We start from the raw sequence: 19,267 nt of genomic DNA, 5'->3' as shown, positions 1-19,267 counted from the left end.
GAATTAAAAAGATACACTTGGCTGGAGAAGCAAAATCACTTAAGTTAAAATTCAATTTAGGGGCAAATGGTTGGTGCAGTTGGTTGAGCGTCTGACTCTTGATCTCAGCTCAGGCCGTGGTCTCACAGTTTGTGGGTTGGAGCCCCGCATCGGGCTCTGTGCTGATGGCAGGGAGCCTGCTTGGGATTCTCTGTCTCCTTCTCTTTGCCCCTCCCTGCTTGTGCTCTCTCTCTCACTCACTCTCTCTCTCTAAATAAATTGTAAAAAAGAAAAATTCAATTGAGATGCATAAGCAGATAAGGGAGCAAAGAGGGAGGGAATGGGACAGAGCAAAGGTGAGCATTCTCTTTGGTCAAGAAAAGTCCTCAAAGGATCCTGGGACTTCTATACTTGGGCGACCTTGTGGTTCCTTAGACTGAAGCCTGCAAGTACCATTGCTCTGTGAACGTTTTGATTTTCTGCTACAGACTATTAAAACAGATGTTTCATTTGAGATTTGTCGGCGAACATATCAGATATCAAAGTGGATTATGAGACAGGCCACCCTATAGACCTGGAAGATGGTAGGTAGCAGAGAATAGTTCAGTGATTGAAATTCCCTACCAATATGCAGGTGTAGGAAGGGTCAGCAGAAGAGAGGCATGGAGAAGATAGTTGGTGGTTTATTGTTGCCCACTTATCCCCCTCCACCATCTCTCGTATTAGGAAGGTCCTTCCACTTCACTTTGATCAGCAGAGAAGGCCTTCAGCCTCTACCCCTCAGGGAGCTTGATACGAGTCTTTGCAGTAAGTGGTGACAGATTGCTGTCAAAAACATCTACAAGTCTGGTCCTGGCTCTCCACCTATCCTCTGTTTCAGTGGTAGTGGAAAACAGAAGCTAGGGCATGAGAGAGGAGACTCTACAATTACCTCCCTTTCCAGGCCACCTACTTTCTGCCTGAAATAGGCCCCAGGTTGGGGAGGAGCGGGAGGTGTCATCTTTGGATGGGTTGCATGATTGATTATTCTATGGGAGTAAACAGCCTCACTTCCAAAACAACCAAAATCTGAGCTTTTGGACTGAGTGACTTTGCGATTTGAGAATGTGGGTGTCAGACTTTGTATTTTTGGTGCAACAAGAAAAAAGTCATGTCATGACACATATTTTCATGGGGGCCGCCCTCCTTACTAAATTCAAATGGATATCGAAGGGCTAATTAAATTTACTTTGTGATTTTATCCTGTGAGTAAGGCTTATTCAGTGTAGAGTTCCTAACGCTTGCTATTCCTAAGAATCTGACCTGTCCACGGTAGAGTTGGTGGAAGGTGAAATAAGGCAAAGATAAATTCAAAATAGCCTAAGGCCTGCTACAGTGTAATTTATACAAGTAAGTTTGAGCTATGTCCTGCATTTGTACACTTTCGATTATTAAAGTGACCTGAGATTCCCCCAGGATTTCTAAGGAATATTATTATGGTTAAAAACTCAAATTTCAGGGGCGCCTGGGTGGCTCCGTCGGTTGAGCATCTGACTTTGGCTCACGTCATGATCTCACAGTTTGTGGGTCCGAGCCCCGCATCAGACTGTGTGCTGACATCTCGGAGCCTGGAGCCTGCTTCAGATTCTGTGTCTCCTTCTCTCTCTCTGCCCCTCCCCCACTCACGCTTTGTCTCACTCTGTTTCTCAAAAAATAAATAAATGTAAAAAAAACATTTAAAAAACCCCTCAAATTTCAACTTGATCTAATTCTCATGCAATGTGAAACCTCTGACTTCCACAAAATCCCTCATATCCAGAATTTCAGAGAACTCCATTTTTTTCTGTTCTGCCCTTCTTGGTTGATTTTGGCTGCTCCAGAAGCCATTTCGGATTGGCTTCTCACAGATAGCATTGCCATTGTCCTCCAGAATGCCAGAGACCCAGCACCACCAGGTGTGTTGTGGGGTGTGGGGGCAGGGGAGATGAATGAGGGAAGTAGACAGAGACTGATCATAAAAGACTTAAGACCTTAGTTTTTTCCAGTATAACTTGGAAGGACGACAATGACAGATTTGCCACAATAGAACAGAGAGAGAGAGAGAGAGGATTTCAGCTCTGAGGATAGATCCTCTTATATTGGAGTTCTCTAAAATAAAGGATTATTTCTCCAGAGCAAAAAGTAGTGGAACTGGAATTCTCCAAGCCCCTTTCTAGAGTGCAAGTGACTTTGATGTGGTCTAGTCAAACTGTTTCTTTTCAACCATCAGGAAGGTGAAATGTCCAACCCAAGGTCCCTTGACTAGTTAGTGGCAGGAGAGGAACTGAACCCTTGTCTCTATAATGCCCAGCCTGGTATCATCCTTTTTACAAGCTTATATTTCTTCTCAAGTTTAGAAATCATCAGAAGATAAATTTTGGCCAAAACATTGTTTCCTTCCAGAGCAGATCAGAATTTTAAAATAACAGAAGAAATAAACAGGTTCTTTAAAAGTTAAGAACTAGAGGGCATGCAAATTAGATAGCAAGGAAAATAAATTCAGACACATAAATTTGCCTAGACAAGACAGTTATAAGTAGGCTATTCATTCTGGAGACTTAGAAAGACCCAGGTAGTGGCTTCAATAAAGGGAAATTGATCCAGTTGTTTCTGGATCAATTTCCCTTTATTGAAGCCACTACCTGGGTCCACTACCTGGGTCTTTCTAAGTATATGTACATATGTATGTAATCTGAGAATTTTAGAAAGAGTGAAAATTAACTCACTGTGCTCTAAAATCCCTTTCTGTAATAATGTGCTAAGAATTATAACTATTTTATGGTGACTGGCTTATGGACTGTAAAATGTATTGAAATTCCATATCCTTCTAGAAAAACATACCCAACCACTGCAGTACTACCCAGAATCTGTGGTAGACAGAGTATTGTTCCCACCTACCACTCAACTGTCCATATTCTACTCTGAGGAATGTGTGAACATGTCACCTTACACGGACAAAGGGATTTTTACAGATGTGATTAAGGTTAAGAACTTCAGTGAAAGGGAGGGCTTAAAAAAGTCTCCCCACCAGTAAATGGAGAAGAAGAAAAAAAATCTGCCTTAACCTTGGCTCTTGGTGGAAAGTAACTATAAAAACAGAATGAAACTCCCCTGATAATCCTTAACCATAGGCCAATATTAGTTTCAGAGAGGTCTGAGAATAGAAAACACATTGCAGTGAGTTGTAGAGCGAGTAGACAAAGCCAAAACCATGGAGGTTAACCTTTCTTTTTTTTTTTTTTTTTTTTTTTTTTAAATTTTTTACTTAGTTTTTGAGACAGAGAGAGACAGAGCATGAATGGGGGAAGGGTCAGAGAGAGAGGGAGACGCAGAATCTGAAGCAGGCTCCAGGTTCTGAGCTGTCGGCACAGAGCCCGACGTGGGGTTCGAACTCACAGACCGTGAGATCATGACCTGAGCCGAAGTCGGACGCTCAACCGACTGAGCCACCCAGGAGCCCCAGAGGTTAACCTTTCCACACTGAGGCATCCTGTGTGTAGCAACCCAGATTCTCTGATCCTCTGTTTCTGCTTTAATCTCTAACATGTATGGATTTCCATTGTCATTCAAGGTACTTCACGTAACACTTAACAGATCATTGGCTACAATGTTCTCTATGCTCTGAAATCTCCCTCATAATTTCTACCTATTGGTCTTAATTTTGCCTTCTGGAGCTAAAGCCACTAAGCATAAACCCTCTTCCACGGTTAACTCGAAACATTTGGAGGCTGCAATTATGTCATTCTAGGCAAATATGTCTGATTTCTTAGCTGTGTCTTCCTGCTTATGAAAAAAGGGGGCGCAAATAGGCCTCAGTTGGAAACTTGTGAATAGCCTTTAAAAGGGAGAATATAGTTTCGTAAATTAGGTGCTCCCTTTGTTTCCTTGCCAAAATAATTGGAAATGTCATTTCTTAATGTAAGAATGGGCTACATTTCTAAACACTTAAAAATCCTCAAAAGCCAAATCTGGATCTTCTTTTCTCTTCCTGCACAGCATATCTGCCAGGGTTTGGTGCATCTGGATGGAGAGGTGATTTAAGAGCGCATGCAGGCTTACTGCAATTCAGGAACCAGAGGCATTTTTCATTTTTGTTTTTCCTGTTATTTATTTTCTTCACCTCAGGTTTCTGAAAACCAGAAACAGATGGACTAATCCAAGCCCCTCCGAGCAGACGGCATATCAAACTCCCCGCATTGAGGAATGGGGCTCTCCCGCAGAGCACTGCGTCCACAGAATAATTTACTCAAACTCTGCTTCCTAATGAACACTCACAGAACTTTAAACAATTAGCCTTTCCATTGGCCCCATTATCGACAACTGTTGGAAAGATATGTCCTTGTCTGATCCTGGTATCGGGTGCAAGCTTCACCCAACTGCTGGACACCCAATTATCACTGGGAACAGCAAAGTCCACAGACATGCAAAAAAACAAACAGGAAAAGTAAAATGGATAGACTTGATAAATGGATGGCTGCGTATCAGGTGTTTGGGGAAAAATTAGAAATGAAGAAAAATGTTGGCTGGAAGAACAATGTGTAGTGGGATAAAAACCCTTATATATATTTTTATTATTTGTTTTTAAATGTTTATTTATTTTTGAGAGAGAGCGAGCGAGAGAGCGAGCACACATATGCAGGGGAGGAGTGGAGAGAGACAAAGACAAAATCTGAAGCAGGATCCAGGCTCCAAGCTATCATTGCAGAACCCAATGTGGGGCTCAAACCCACGAACCATGAGATCATGACCTGAGCCGAAGTTGGACACTCAACTGACTGAGCCACCCACGTGCCCCTAGAATTCCTTATATTAAAGCATTCTTGCCTCTGTTGACTACTGCTTCGCCTGTATGTTCTCAATCAAGCTATTTCTTTCCTTCCCATCGTAACCCAATTTGAACAAAGTTGTTTTAACATAAAGAAATAATGGCAGATAAATACAATTCTATTCTTCCCCCTTACACAATGGTAGTATTACAGAAGCATTTGGTGAACCATAGAAGTCAGTTTGTTAATATGTGTGGGGAGGAGGTTACCCGAGGAGTTTAAGGACTCTACTGTCCCACTATGGAGGTAACATCCTTTTTGTTTCTTTGTTTTCAATTTAGCAGAGATGTCAATGTCTACTCTTTTTTTTATGACATAAGACACAGAGAAGTCAATGGTGAATCTAAAAACTGGACAGAGATAGATCCGAGCTGTACAAATTGTAGACCCTGGTTCTCAGGTCAAAGCTTGGACAAATATCTTCATATTTTTCAAGAGATTTATGTTCAGTTGTGAATAACAGAAGTCAAACACAGTATAATAACTAAAAGGGGGTTAAACAAACTGGGGATTTATTTGTCCCATAGAATCAGGTGGGCATATGCTAGCAAGTATTAGGTCAACAAATTATAACGGTTAGGTCTGAGGTCCCTGAAATTCTACTGATCTCATGGTGCCTTATGGCTACACAGTGGTTCCTCCAAACCTGTGTCTATGTTGCAGACAAGAATAAAGAAAGGGTGAAGGTCAAAAGGACACCTTGCCAGCTAGGGTTTGCCCCTTCCAAGCTTTCTTGAAAGTCACATCTAATGATTTCTGCTTACATGGCTTGAGCCAAAACTGTGTCCTTCACCAAGCCTAGCTTCAATGGAGGTTGAGGAAGTAATGTTTACCAGTTAGGTCCATTAATAGTCCTTCCCCAAAATTGTGGGTGTGAAAGTCAAAATTAAGGAGAAATAAATATTAAAACTACCAATTCTTGACTTACTGGTTTTAAGGGCAGATGGTACATTCTAATTCTAAAAATATAGTAAAAATTTAATCTGATTATCTTAATAAGAATTGTTTGTGGGCAACATTGAGAATAGGTAGGGAGCTTTTGAAAATAAAATTACTTATTTTCAAAGACTGGATTAAACAAGCAAACTATAAATTATAGATTAAATCTTAGGGTCAATACAGCTTCAATCCAATCTCTCACGCTGACTAACCCACATCTATGCTTTTAGGCCATGAGAATCAGTATTCAGACTGATGGCCACTTTACTCTCGTGCTTAGAATATTGAACATTTCAGAATTGAAAATAAAATTTTAAACCATTATTAGGATGCTGTACTATCTAATGTGTGTCTTCATAATACTTTCAATATACTGTGATTTTAAGTGATACATATAGTAAGGTTTTTCATGTTTTTGATATGTTATCACCAAGAAGACTTTTTTTTTTTAACTGTGAAGAAACTCACATCCCTACAACTCATCTCATAATGGATTATGTGGTCCATGTTTCCTTCTTTTGTTTTTAATGTTGATTTTTGAGAGAGAGAGACAGAGTGAGAGCAGGGGAGAGGCAGAGAGGAGAGGGAGACACAGAATCCAAAGCAGGCTCCAGGCTCTAAGCAGTCAGCACAGAGCCTGACACAGGGCTCAAACTCACAAATCGTGAGATCGTGACCTCAGCCGAAGTCAGACACTTAACCCACCAAGCTACCCAGGTGCCCCTATGTTTCCTGCTTACATTTAAGGTAAGTGGAGTTGATTCCATACATACTTCAGTCTTCTATAACAGGAAGATGTGGGCATCAGAGAGAATGTAAAAGACACTGGCACCATTGGTAAGATAGAGTCACTCATAGTTAAAGTGGTGATTTATGTAATATAAGCCAAGCTGTGGTAATAGTTACTGGATTTCTTAGGTCTAAAATACGAGTTTTTGGTGATTTCTCCCCAGAAGCAAGGTTAAACATATGTTTAAGAATCTTTTGCTGATATAAAGCTAGACCGTACTCAGTTGGCTAACAAAAAAGAGGAAGAAGAAGGAGGAGAACAGGGGAGGAAGAGAGGGATGAAATGAAGAAGAAAATGAAGAGGAAGAAAGGTTTGCTTCCTTGAGGTGTGCTTACTCTTCAGGAAGTGCTGTGGTGATTTAGTTATCTGCTACAGTTCTAGCACATGGAGACACTGAATAGGACTTGGAAGATCCTACTTGCCCACGCCTGGGTCCAGAACCCATCCTTCATTATCTGAAACTTGAAAAAGGTGGGCAGAGGAGACCTTCCATGAACACCCAACTGAGGCCTCTGATGCCTGACTTTGAAGGTGCTGGCAATGACAGGGAGCCTCTTCCTGGTGTAGGAAGAAATGGACACTGGACCATGGAATTAGAAAGCAAGGCTTTGAAATATCTCATTTATCTGCACACCAAAGAGACAGAAGCAAGGCAGGGAAAGAGCCATGTTGTCTTAGAATGGGTTATCCACCAGCAGGGGAAAGGCAAGCAGAAGCATGAAAGTGATTTATTAAGAAGTGTTTCTAGGGGCGCCTGGGTGGCACAGTCAGTTAAGCGTCCGACTTCAGCCAGGTCACGATCTCGCGCTCCGTGGGTTCGAGCCCCGCGTCGGGCTCTGGGCTGATGGCTCAGAGCCTGGAGCCTGTTTCCGATTCTGTGTCTCCCTCTCTCTCTGCCCCTCCCCCGTTCATGCTCTGTCTCTCTCTGTCCCAAAAATAAATAAATGTTGAAAAAAAAAAAAAGAAGTGTTTCTAGGAAAAGCGGGTAGGGGAATGGAGGAGGGAGGCCAAGAGGAGAAGGAGGCAAAACAAGCAAGAAATATCCACCACAGTCTCACACTGAGCACAGCTCAATTTTGCGAGTCCTGGGGACATAGGTCACACTTCAGAATTGTCCTGATCAGGCCCCTGAGAGCTGAAGAAGTTACAGGGTCATTGATGACAGGCTACCTCATGGGAACATGCACTCTCAGGCACCGGAGCTCCATAGATGTGCTTGTGGGTTTTGACAGCCTAGTGGAGCTCTGCAACAAAAAGACGCAGATGCCTGCTACATTTGGGGGGTGAAAGAAAGGGGCTTTCACCCAAAAGAAATAAAGGGGCTTTGAGGGGTTACAGTCAAGATCCTGGAGTGCCTCTGTTGGACATGCCCACACAGGATGCCCTTTCCCCAGAGTCTAAGGCAGGAAGGCCTCCTTTCTTTTTTGTTGGTTGAGTAACATGTTAAAGTCTGTGCTTTCGACCCCATGTCACTCTGTGAAAAATGATCCATTTCCTAAGTTAAAAAACTAGGTATGTTTTCCTTTCTTCTGAAAAACTTAATAGACATAGGGAGAAGGCCAGGACTTTATCAGAGAAGGACCTAGAGAGGGTCCTTGGACTATGAGGTGAGGTCACCACTGTTTTCTGTGATTGCAGAGGGGCAGCTGTTGAGAGGCAATGCTGGCACCCAAGTCATTAAGCCTAAATGTCTTGTTTCTGTGCACACCCCATCAGTTAGCAAGGGACATTCTCTCACAGGACACAAAAGTCGATGCATCTGGTTGTAATGAAATGCATTCCTGAGACCAGATTTATGTATCTTCCAGGCAGGGCTTTGTGTTTTTGTTTTTGTTTTTCTCTGTCCATACTGTTCCTCTTCTTTATTGTATCTTCTGTTTATCCACCCCCTCCCGACCCCCGCCCGCCAAGTGTGGTGATACTGTCCCAAGCAGTAGTGTCTTTAATCAGGTTGGAAGGGCTGAAGGAAAAACAGGTAAGAATAATACTAAAATCGGGGATCTTTGTTCAGTAAATGTCTTTTTGCTCCTTAAAGCAGCCTCTCATCTTGTGTCACCTGCACCTGAGAATTGAAACCTCAGTGGCTCAGCAGCCACTGAAAAAAGCAGGGAATAGCAGTTGGCATTACCAAGCTGGGAGCAGGTACCCATGAATCTGGTCCTACAGCATCAGGAGTATCTTGTATACTCTAACATTAGTAACAAGAGTACCAAATCCACAGATTTGCAGAAGCTCTGAGCCTTTTGATGATTCTTCCATAAGATTCCATTTCTGATGTGAAATTCGTAGTGGATCCCCTCAGGCAACTATGACAGAAAAGCCAGGAATCGTCTTTTTGACACTAAGACCAAACAGTTTGGGTTACTTTATTTCAGTAACCAACAATATTCAAGTGAGGGAGAGAGTAGCATCCTCTATTGGAGGATAACACATGGCCGTTTCACAGTGTCTTACCCAGTGGTTATCCTGATGTGAAGAGCATATCATGGCTAGCAATGGCATTGACAGATCCCTAGGCCCTTCTGATCCAGTTACAGTATCTGATTGTCACCAATTGATAAGGGCATTTCAGACCCAGAAATAAAGCTTCTTTTTATTTATTTATTATTTTTTTTAACGTTTATTTATTTTTGAGACAGAGAGAGACCGAGCATGAACGGGGGAGGGTCAGAGAGAGGGAGACACAGAATCTGAAACAGGCTCCAGGCTCTGAGCTGTCAGCACAGAGCCTGACGCGGGGCTCGAACTCACGGACCGTGAGATCATGACCTGAGCTGAAGTCGGCCGCTTAACCGACGAGCCACCCAGGCGCCCCTAAAGCTTCTTAAAATCAACTTGTTGAAGTTCTTGTGCCCATCTTTGCACATGAATACAAGTAGTTTCTAGTCATCATGGTAGGTGACTGAGATATATTTAAAGAACATTTTACCCGCACGTAATTCACCTGAGTAACATTGAGCTTCTCCTTTTGATGAGATGGCTCTTCCCCTATTTTGATCTTGATGAGCTAGAACAGCTCTCAATACAGTGTTGAGCTAATTAAAAATATAGTGAATATAAATGAGCCCAATTATTTCCAGTTTCTGAGGCAGTTAAAACATGAGGACACACAGAGGCCTTTAAAGAAGTGATAGTTTAGAAGCAAAGGTACCTTATGGTTTTGTTATTCATTTTGGACCGAAATTCGGGAAAAGCAATGTAAAAGAGAGTTGACAGAGGACAATTATCATTACCTTGAGAGATGGTTAGAAGTTATAAATAACTAAAGAAATGATCGTTGTGTTGATTAATTTATTAGTCAGAGAAGCAATATTTTAATATAAATCCTGAAGAAGTTACCCTTTCAGTTAGAAGAAGCTTTAGCTTATTTGGAATTGAAGAAATTTTATTTCAAAAAATCCCATTTTAAGAATACCATTCCTGGAGAAATAAAAATATACATCCAACAACAGACTTGCATATAAATATCCATAGCAGCTTTATTCAAAATGGCCCCACAATGTAAATAATCTAAATGCCCATCAACAGGTGAATGGATACATTGGCTATAACCATAAAATAGAATACTACTCAGCAATACAAAACAAATAAACGGATACAGCCAAGAGTACAAATGAATCTCAAAACAGTTCTGCTGTGCAACAGACGCCAGACACAAAAGACTTCCGACTATATTAATCCAGATACAGTAAAACCTTGTTCTGCGAGTGTTCCACGAGCAAGCATTTCTAATAAATTTTAACTTGATAAATGAGCGACGTCTTGCGATACAAGTAGTACGCGATGCTGAACGTCAGTCACATGATCAAAACTGAGCCAATGGTTCTTGAAATTCGCTTTGAGATACAAGTGGTTTGGATTACAAACATGGATTTGGATTACAAGCATGGATTACAAGCATGCTTTTGGAACGAATTATGCTGCCACACCAAGGTTTTACTGTACCTGGTGTTCTAAAGAAGGGTGATCAAACCTAGAGAGACAGAAGCCCAGCAGAAGTTACTTAGAACCAAGTTAGTAAGGAGAATTACTGCAAAAGGGCATAAGGAAGCCCTGGGCATGATGGAAATGTTCCACATCTTGATTGGGGCAGTGGCTACACAGCATATACTTTTATTGAAACTCATCAAACCACGCATTTAAAATGGTTCCATCTTTTCTTCTGTTTTGTAGTCAGACACATTATCCACTGTGCCATGAATAATGGCACAAAATTGGTCCGTCTTTTAAATATGTAAATTATACTTCAATAAAATTGATTTACAAAATCCTGAGCCCAACACAGGCAGTCAAAAAGACACATCCATATTACAGTACTCTTGAATGAGGGTATGCCATGAGGAGTTTCCTCTGGGCAGATCACGCAGAATGTAAGTAAGAACTTTTACTACTTAGTGTTAACATCAGACTGAATATTTCACGACCGATTTTCAGCTAGTTTATCATTTATAGACACTCTTCATTTAATACGTTCAATATGCCTTTATACAAATATCTATTTAGATGCCAAATTTAAAATCTTTAACTTTAGCTCCTCTGTATATTAACCTAGTCAGAGAATGGCTTTACCACATTGAACTTGCCATCTTAATTGAAGCTTCACAAAAAGCAAATCTGTTGTAAGGTTAACCCTTGAACAAAGGGTGCCAATCCCCTGCACAGCTGAAAATCTGCATGTAACTTCTGACTTCCCTAAATCTAACTACTATAACCTACTGTTGACCAGAAGCCCTACCGATAACACAGTTGATTAACCCATATTTTGTATATGTATTATATACTGTATTCTTACAATAAAGTAAACTAAAGAAAAGAAAATGCTATCAAGAACATCATAAGGAAAAGAAAATACATTTACAGTACTGTACTGTATTTATTGAAAAAAAACCTGTGTACGAGCAGACCTGTGCAGTTCAAACTTGTATTGTTCAAGGATTAACTGCAAATAGACAAGGATATTTCATCAGAGAGATGACATTTAAATTTTTACTCAGTGCAAGTACAGGAAACAATCCCAGATGATTTGCAGCATTGTCTAAAGTTCACAAAAACCAGTCTTTAAAAAGACAGTCATGATTATAATTCACTTAAATATGTATGTGTCTGTTCTCATAACTTTAAACAGTGTGTGGAAATAATGATTATCTTTCTGACCCCAAAACACCCTTGGAAATTTAGGAAGTACAAAATAAAATGGCTTTTCATGAAATATAAATTTAACAGTTGTATTCCAATCTTATAGAAAGATTAAATTGTTTTGTACCTTGCTGTGATAAAATTTGAGATTATATTACTAAATTTTAAACCAAAATTATCACACCTATCTAATTTATCAAGGGATTGACTTTGATTAATAGGCATATTAGATAAACTAGTACCTTATAATAATTCATCATTTATTTACCATGTGCCAAAAGGGTATCAGAGGTTTTATTAGTGCATTTTTATAACTTTTTGTTGAGAGCTATATTCATTTGCATTTCTTTGTTTCTTATCTAGTAATCTGCCATTGCCAGCACAGCTTGACTTTTTCTGAGCTGGTGGAGAAGTTTTTCTTAAAAGGCCAGTGCACTTAAAGCATTAAAAGTTCAATTTCTTCCTTCTCTCCTTTAAATTTAAAATATTCTAATTTGTTCATCTCCTCCAGAGCTAGACAAAGTCATGTCAGAGCTATGCTTACAAAATATTGCAAACTACATGTCTAAAGAATCTTATCAAAGTCTTGGACAAGCTGGGAAATTTTGGGTGTATTCTTTCTCTATGGGAAACAAGCTCTTTTCCCTGGGTTTGAGTCCCAGCTAGGAATATCTGTTTGGAGACCAAGGATTTTGGAGTTTATCCTCAGAAGGTATGACTTATGACTTATTTATTTATTTATAACAATTTTTTTTAAGTTTATTATTTATTTTGAGAGAGAGTGTGAGTGGGAGAGGAGCAGAGAGAGGGGAAGGGGGAGAGATTGAGAATCCCAAGCAGTCTCCGGGAGCCAGTGCAGAGTGCCACGTGGGGATCAAACCCGCAAACCTCGAGATCATGATCTGGGCTAAAACCAAGAGTGGGACACTTAACCAACTGAACCACCCGGCACCCCTCATGACACTTTGACAGGAAAAAGCCAGATTATACAGATGATCTGCAACTTCTCAGGAAATCCAATGTGCATTAATGAGAGCTCTGTGGGCACCAGGTAGGCCATCTCAAGTTCATGTGCATCTACACTCCATCCCTGTTTCAGGTTCATCCACACAATTAATAGATAAGCCATGCCAGGTGCTCTGCGTTGCAAGCCATGCCATACTCTTTCAGTTTTTTGTTTTTTTAATATTTGCATATGCTTTCTCCCCTTTAATGGTAAATGTGTGTCTTGGGTAGCCACATACTGTAGAAATAAGACAGATTTCCATGATCAACAAATGTCCAAGCATGTCTCCTAAAATAGTCTGACTACAGATGGAAAGGGGCTAAAATTATAAACATACCATTTATTATCACTCTCTTCCATCTGTAAAGCTTTTCTGTTATAGACACACAGAAGACTGAGGGCATTACTCAAAAAGCAAATACGATGGGACTGTATGCAAGCGACCCCTCCAGGGAAGACAGACAAGCAACTTGAGGATTCTTTCTATGCTGCCCTACTCCATCTCCTCCCCAGGGAGAGGATCAATAGTATAACGTTTGACACTGGGCAATTTTCTCAACCACAAAGTTGAGGCTGGGCTCTTAAGAGTTGCTCCTTGGATCTATTGTGAGAAATGGGAAGGCGTGAGTCCGGGGAAATTTTATGAAATCCTACAGACGTACAACACAGTATCAATCCACTAGGTCTTAACACTGGTGCAGAGAAACCAGACGGTCATGAATTAGTGACAGCAATAATTCACGTCAGTCACGAACCAGAAATAGACCAGACAACCACACAGTTATGAATCAGAAATGATCGAGAAACAGTCTCAGCAAGCTTCTGCCATTTACTGTACATGGCAACTCATTCTGGGAGCCAAGAAGGGTGGGACCAACAAAGGCACCTGTGAAATACATTTACTGAGCACTGCATGTTGGCCACTCCGGTAGAGGAAAGTCCTCACGTATAGAAAACTGTTAACACCGATCAAAACCAAAATCCTATCACTGAGTAAGTTTTGGTCACTGAGTAAGGTCCCCCCACTCCCACCCCATAATAAAGAAAAACACAAGGCAGTGCCCTTGCCTTCACAACAACCAGGTTCCCAGAATAAAGACAAAGCTGCATCTATTGTTGAGATAATCTTAATAAATAGAAAAATAGGATCTTTCCATTGCTCATGGCACATCTAGGACAGGGCTGTTAGGATGTAGTGCCATTCTGACTCCAATATAACCAAGCGTGATACGTTAGAGATATTTGTGATTGCTATTATCCTATGGGTCTCTATGACTATTGACCCATCTCAGAATGCAAGATCTTCAGAAACAGAAATCTCTTCCAGCCGTGTTATGGGACAGGCTTTTTTTCAACAGGGCTAGTTAGGCTGTTAAAGACAGTATGTCAGTTTCACTTTGTCATGATTGTTTTGTTCTAGTAGTTTTGTTATACTGCTATCATTTACACTGCATTTAGGATGCTCCTAACACTAGTAATAAAAAAAGTTATGTCTATACATTTTCTCACCAATCAAGGAAACTGTTTATTTCCTTTCCAAGAAGGGAACAGGAAAAAAAGAATACGTCTTCCTTTTTGCTTCTCCCCTCTCTATCTGTGATCTTCCTCAATGTGCTCTTGAACAGGAGGGTGTGCTGACAGGTGGGGCAGGTTGGTATGTTCTCCCACAATTCGTGATAACTATCCTGAGTCATATGGGTTATTTATTTTGTGCGGTTTTTTTTTTTTTTTTTTTTTTTTTTTTTTTTTTTTTTTTTTTTTTTTAGGTTTAAAACCTCCTGGGTCCTGGGCAATCTGTGCTAAAAGGGTTAATATGCAGGGAAGGGAAAGCTAACACGGGACAGGCCATAAATGGCTACAGCTGTGTATAATTAACTGTAATACGGCAGAGTAAATGACTTTTATTGGCAACCATGTCGTAACTTCATTAAAAGTCATATTTACAGCCCTCTCATATGAAATGAGTCCTCCTGTATTCTGGAATTTAATGAGCGTTCATTTTTACCTTGTTCAATTATCTTCCAACCCTTCCATGTGCCACCTCCGCATCCCCCCCCCTCCGGCCCCAACTCTTCCTCCCCCTAGTGTAGGAAGTATGAAGCCAAAATACGATAGGAATCTAATTAGCACCTGGCAGAGGGCCCCTTTTCTAGGGAGTAACTCCCAAACCACAATCAAAACTATTTCTCCTTGTTTTCAGTTATAAGTAGGTAGCTTCCTTACACAAAAACATTAAGTAACAATCATAAAAACATCCATTTGATTTGATGGAAAGCTTTTGAAGGTGAGGTCTCTAAAAAAACGGTCATGTCTAAAGCAATCAGGAACAAAGTCCAAATCTGCACAGTGGATCGTGATTACAGAGAAGAAAAGGGATGCTAACAATTGGTTTTGGATCAAAACTTTCTGTTATCGGAAAGTACGTATCCTACTTTTTTTTTTCTCCTTGAGTGGTGTATCTAATTAAATGTCTCTTTCTCCCCTACTGTCCCCTACTTTCCTTCTCTTCTCTCCACTCTTCTTATCTTCTTCACTCAAGTCCCAAAGGAAATATCTTGCCTGACCCATCAAGTGATCTAAAAACTCAATCTCATGATCTCAGGCTCAGCTTTTATTCTATTTCAAATGTCTCCTTGGAGTCTACAGATGTGTAGGGAAATTTTGAGGGTGGAAATATAATACCGAAAGTGGATTTTCTCTGTCGAAGTCCCAGTTGATACTCTCTGTGGTTCAAAGTGAGAATATAGGATCCCTATAGAGGGAGATTTTTATTTCTTATTTCTTTTTCCAGCTTTACTGAGTATAATTGACACCAACACTGTGCAAATTTAAGGTGTACAACATGGTGATTTGATACATTTATAAACTGAAAAATGATCACCATCAGAATATCAGCTACACATCTCTATCTTACCACATAGTTACTATTTCTCTTGTGCTGAGGACATTTAAGAACTTCTTTCCTAGCAACATTTAAAGGTATGATGCAGTAAGATTAGTTATAATCACCATGCTGTGCATTAGATCCCCAAACTTGTTAATCTTATAGCTGGGAGTCTGCACCTTTTGACCAACAGCTCCCCATTTTCTTCACACCCCGAACCCATGGTAACCACCATTCTACTCTCTGTTCCTCAGAGTTTGTCTTTTTTAGATCCCACACATAAGTGATATCATACACTAGATGACTTTCTCCATCTGACTTATTTCACTTAGCCTAATGTCCTCAAGGTCCATTCACGTTTTCCCAAATGCCAGAAATTCCTTCATTCTCGGGGCTGAAAAATATTCCATTGTCACTATGCTATCTATATATGGATATAAATGACATCTTATTTATCCATTCATGCCTTGATGGACACTTGAGCTATTTCGGTATCTTGGCTATCATGAACAATGGGCAGATCTATATTTTAATCTTATGACTTACTAGCTACGTGACATTGGAAAATTTAGCTCAACCTTTCAGAAGATCATCTTCTGATAAATAGGATTAATTGCCATAATTTTAATGGGGTTATTAGTATTAAATTAAACAAAGTGTCTTAAAGAGAAGGCATTCAATCAGTATTTTCTCTACCCTTTCTTCCTCTGCCACCTCCCATTCCTTCCTTTCTCTCAAGGAGTTTATAATTTCCCTACACTCTCTCTTAGTTAAGTTAGATTGTGTGGCATTAATGTTTTGGGTTCTAGATTAACCGAGGGCTACTCCTGACAAAGGATGTATGTATCTTGATCAACAAACCAGAATCTGCAAAATAGGGGTGTCTACCATAAAAGAATGTTATGAAAGGTAATGACACCAACCTCAGTTGGGAAGGCAGTGAGAAAAATGATAGCCATGGCCAGCCCTGGACATGGGGTCACCTCACCTCGCAAGACCCCCGGTGGCCTTAACAGTCAGAGCAGGGGTGATGGAGAGAGGGAGTAGTGCCGAGGAACCATTCAAACACAGCCAGCATTTCCATTTGTGAACGTGAAATGCCCTTGGAAGCTGGCATCCTTTTAAACATAATGCCACCCTACCAGGGGAGACTTTCTGCTGCCAAGCATTCGTCTTTAGCAAATTCTGCAGCACACTTGTGCTGCTTTCCTCAGTCCTGCTGCTTTATCTGATTTTAGGCTGACCCTTTATAATTAGCACTTTGGGTCGGCAGTGTTGTTTAGGAACACTGTTTCCATCATTCATTGGGGGATTTAATAAAGCTTAGAAATACAGTGAGCAGGAGCACCATCTAATGCAATGTTTTCCTTTCTTCTTTCTTTTCCTTTCTTTCTTTTTTTTTTTTTTTAACTGAGGATCAAGACTCCTTATTGGGTTGTAAAATCTTTTAGCTGGGCTGCAACCTGCATTTAAACATTTTTAAAGAATAGAACGGAGCAGCATAATATAGAAAATAAAGTATAATAGTGAAAATTCATGAAATTTTATATCTATATATATGTATGTATATATAAAAATTATTATATATATATATAAATTATATATGTAAACATAGTAGTAGAAAATTTATATATATATTATATAAATATATATTATACTATATATATATATATATATATATATATATATACCATGTATATATATAGTGTGGGTATAATGCTATAAAATATGGGCCAAAGCTGGACAATCACCAATAGAATAGTTAACCCCCAGACTGAACAAGCACCAGTCTTGGGTCAAGTTGCCCCATCCTGTCATGTTATTGCTTCATTGCCACCTGCTCTTCAAAGTGCTATTTATCTTCATTTCCCTCATCAACCAAATGAGCTCAGCAGCACAAGAGGAGAAATAAAATTTCAGGAAAGGAAACACAACAGGGGGAGGGGAGTCTATTCTAAAAGAAACAAGGAAATATATGTCTCATTGTTTCTCATTGGGGCTCCCACAGTTAATCAGCTCCAATCGCTTTCCATATAAAATAGCAATCATTTGACTTCTCAAATCCAAAAAAAAATCTCAAATACAAAAATTTGCATTTAGATGCAATGACCTCTAGTGTGTCCCTAACAAGATAATTAAGCACAAGCATGCAGGGTGGCATTTAATTGCTCTTTGCCAAGTGTTCCTGGACAATTCATTCCAAATGTTTTGAAATGAGGGGCCTCTGGAGAGGTCTACAGTGAATGTCACTAGATATATTCTGGTTCAATATCTAGTTCAAGTAAGGGGACCAGAAGTGGGCAATGCTGAGGAAAGGGGAAGATGTTAGGGAGAGTCCCGGGTGCCTCCTGGGAGGGATTATTACTTCGTTGGTCCCTCTCCCAGACATATGACTGGTTAAAAATGATGCGCTCTTTCTGGTGTCTCTGATCTGCTCTCCAGCTTCTATTGTCCCTTATTCCAGAGGCTGAATTTTAGGTGTGAGGCAATTATATATGGTGTGCTCGCTCTATTTATAAACAGACTCCTAGGGTGCTTGGGTGGCTCAGTCGGTTAAGCGTCTGACTTCGGCTCCAGTCATGACCATTCATGGGTTTGAGCCCTGCGTCAGGCTCTGTGCTGACAGCTGGAGCCTGGAGCCTGCTTTGGATTCTGTGTCTCCCTCTCTCTCTGCCCCTCCCCTGCTCATGCTCTGTCTCTCTCTCTCTGTCAAAAATAAATAAACATTAAAATTTGTTTTTAATTTAAAAAATTAAAAAATAAAAACAGACTCCCGGAAAAGGAGGAGATCAGTAGGTGATGGCAGATCCCTACTGAACACTAGATTTTTGTATCTCCAATCTGCCACACGGTTGAAGCAGGCAAATAGAGCTCACGCAAAAACCATAGGATGCCCTTGCACATGTCCAAACAGATGGCTTGCCGGCAGAGGCATCTGTTCTAATTTCGGGCAGGGCAGTGGGGTTGGGGGCAAAGAGAATGCCCTCTAGATCCCGGACAGTTCCTGGACACCTCTGTGTCTTTCCACTGGGAAGAGGTTACCTCCTTCAAACTTATGTGGGTCTCGTCTCTTCTTGACTTACTGACTTATTGGAAAAGGGAGAGAAATGTAGATACAAAGTTTCTTTTTTATTCCTTTTTTTTTTTTTTTCAGATAGGTAAAGAGAATAGGAAAAACACAACAGAGGAATCAAAGGGAGGGAGGAAGGAGAAAAAAGCAAGATCCAAAAATAGAAGCCCAGTTTAAATTGTGCCTGCTGCTCTCTTCTTTCTGCTCTGCGATAGGACCGTTTTTTTGTTCACAACTTTTTGAAAATTCCAGAGAGCAGCCAAATATTTGGATGTGAGAAGCACCGTAATTAACAAACGCATGACCGCTGCTACAGCCTACCAACGTGTCTTTTCTTCTCTTGTCAAAGAACAGAGAGAAATAATAAAATGGGAAGAAATCTCTCTGCTTCTCAAGCGGGCTCAACACAGTCCTGAGGCTATGTGCGGCCGAATTCCCTGCACCATCTCGCCCCCCTGGCTTTACGCTGTGAAAACATTGTTAGTTCATCGGGCTTGCTCTTTCTGGACATTCCCGAAACCTCCAACTGAAGTTGACAGATGTCTGTTTCTCATAACCGAGAAGGCTGCCTCTACCGCGTTGACTACATTTTAACAAGTTATCTGAAAATACGAGTGCG

Source organism: Herpailurus yagouaroundi, unplaced genomic scaffold (assembly GCF_014898765.1).
Source record: "Herpailurus yagouaroundi ecotype Mexico unplaced genomic scaffold, PumYag 28, whole genome shotgun sequence".
Classification (NCBI taxonomy): domain Eukaryota; kingdom Metazoa; phylum Chordata; class Mammalia; order Carnivora; family Felidae; genus Herpailurus; species Herpailurus yagouaroundi.
This window is presented reverse-complemented; position numbering follows the sequence as displayed.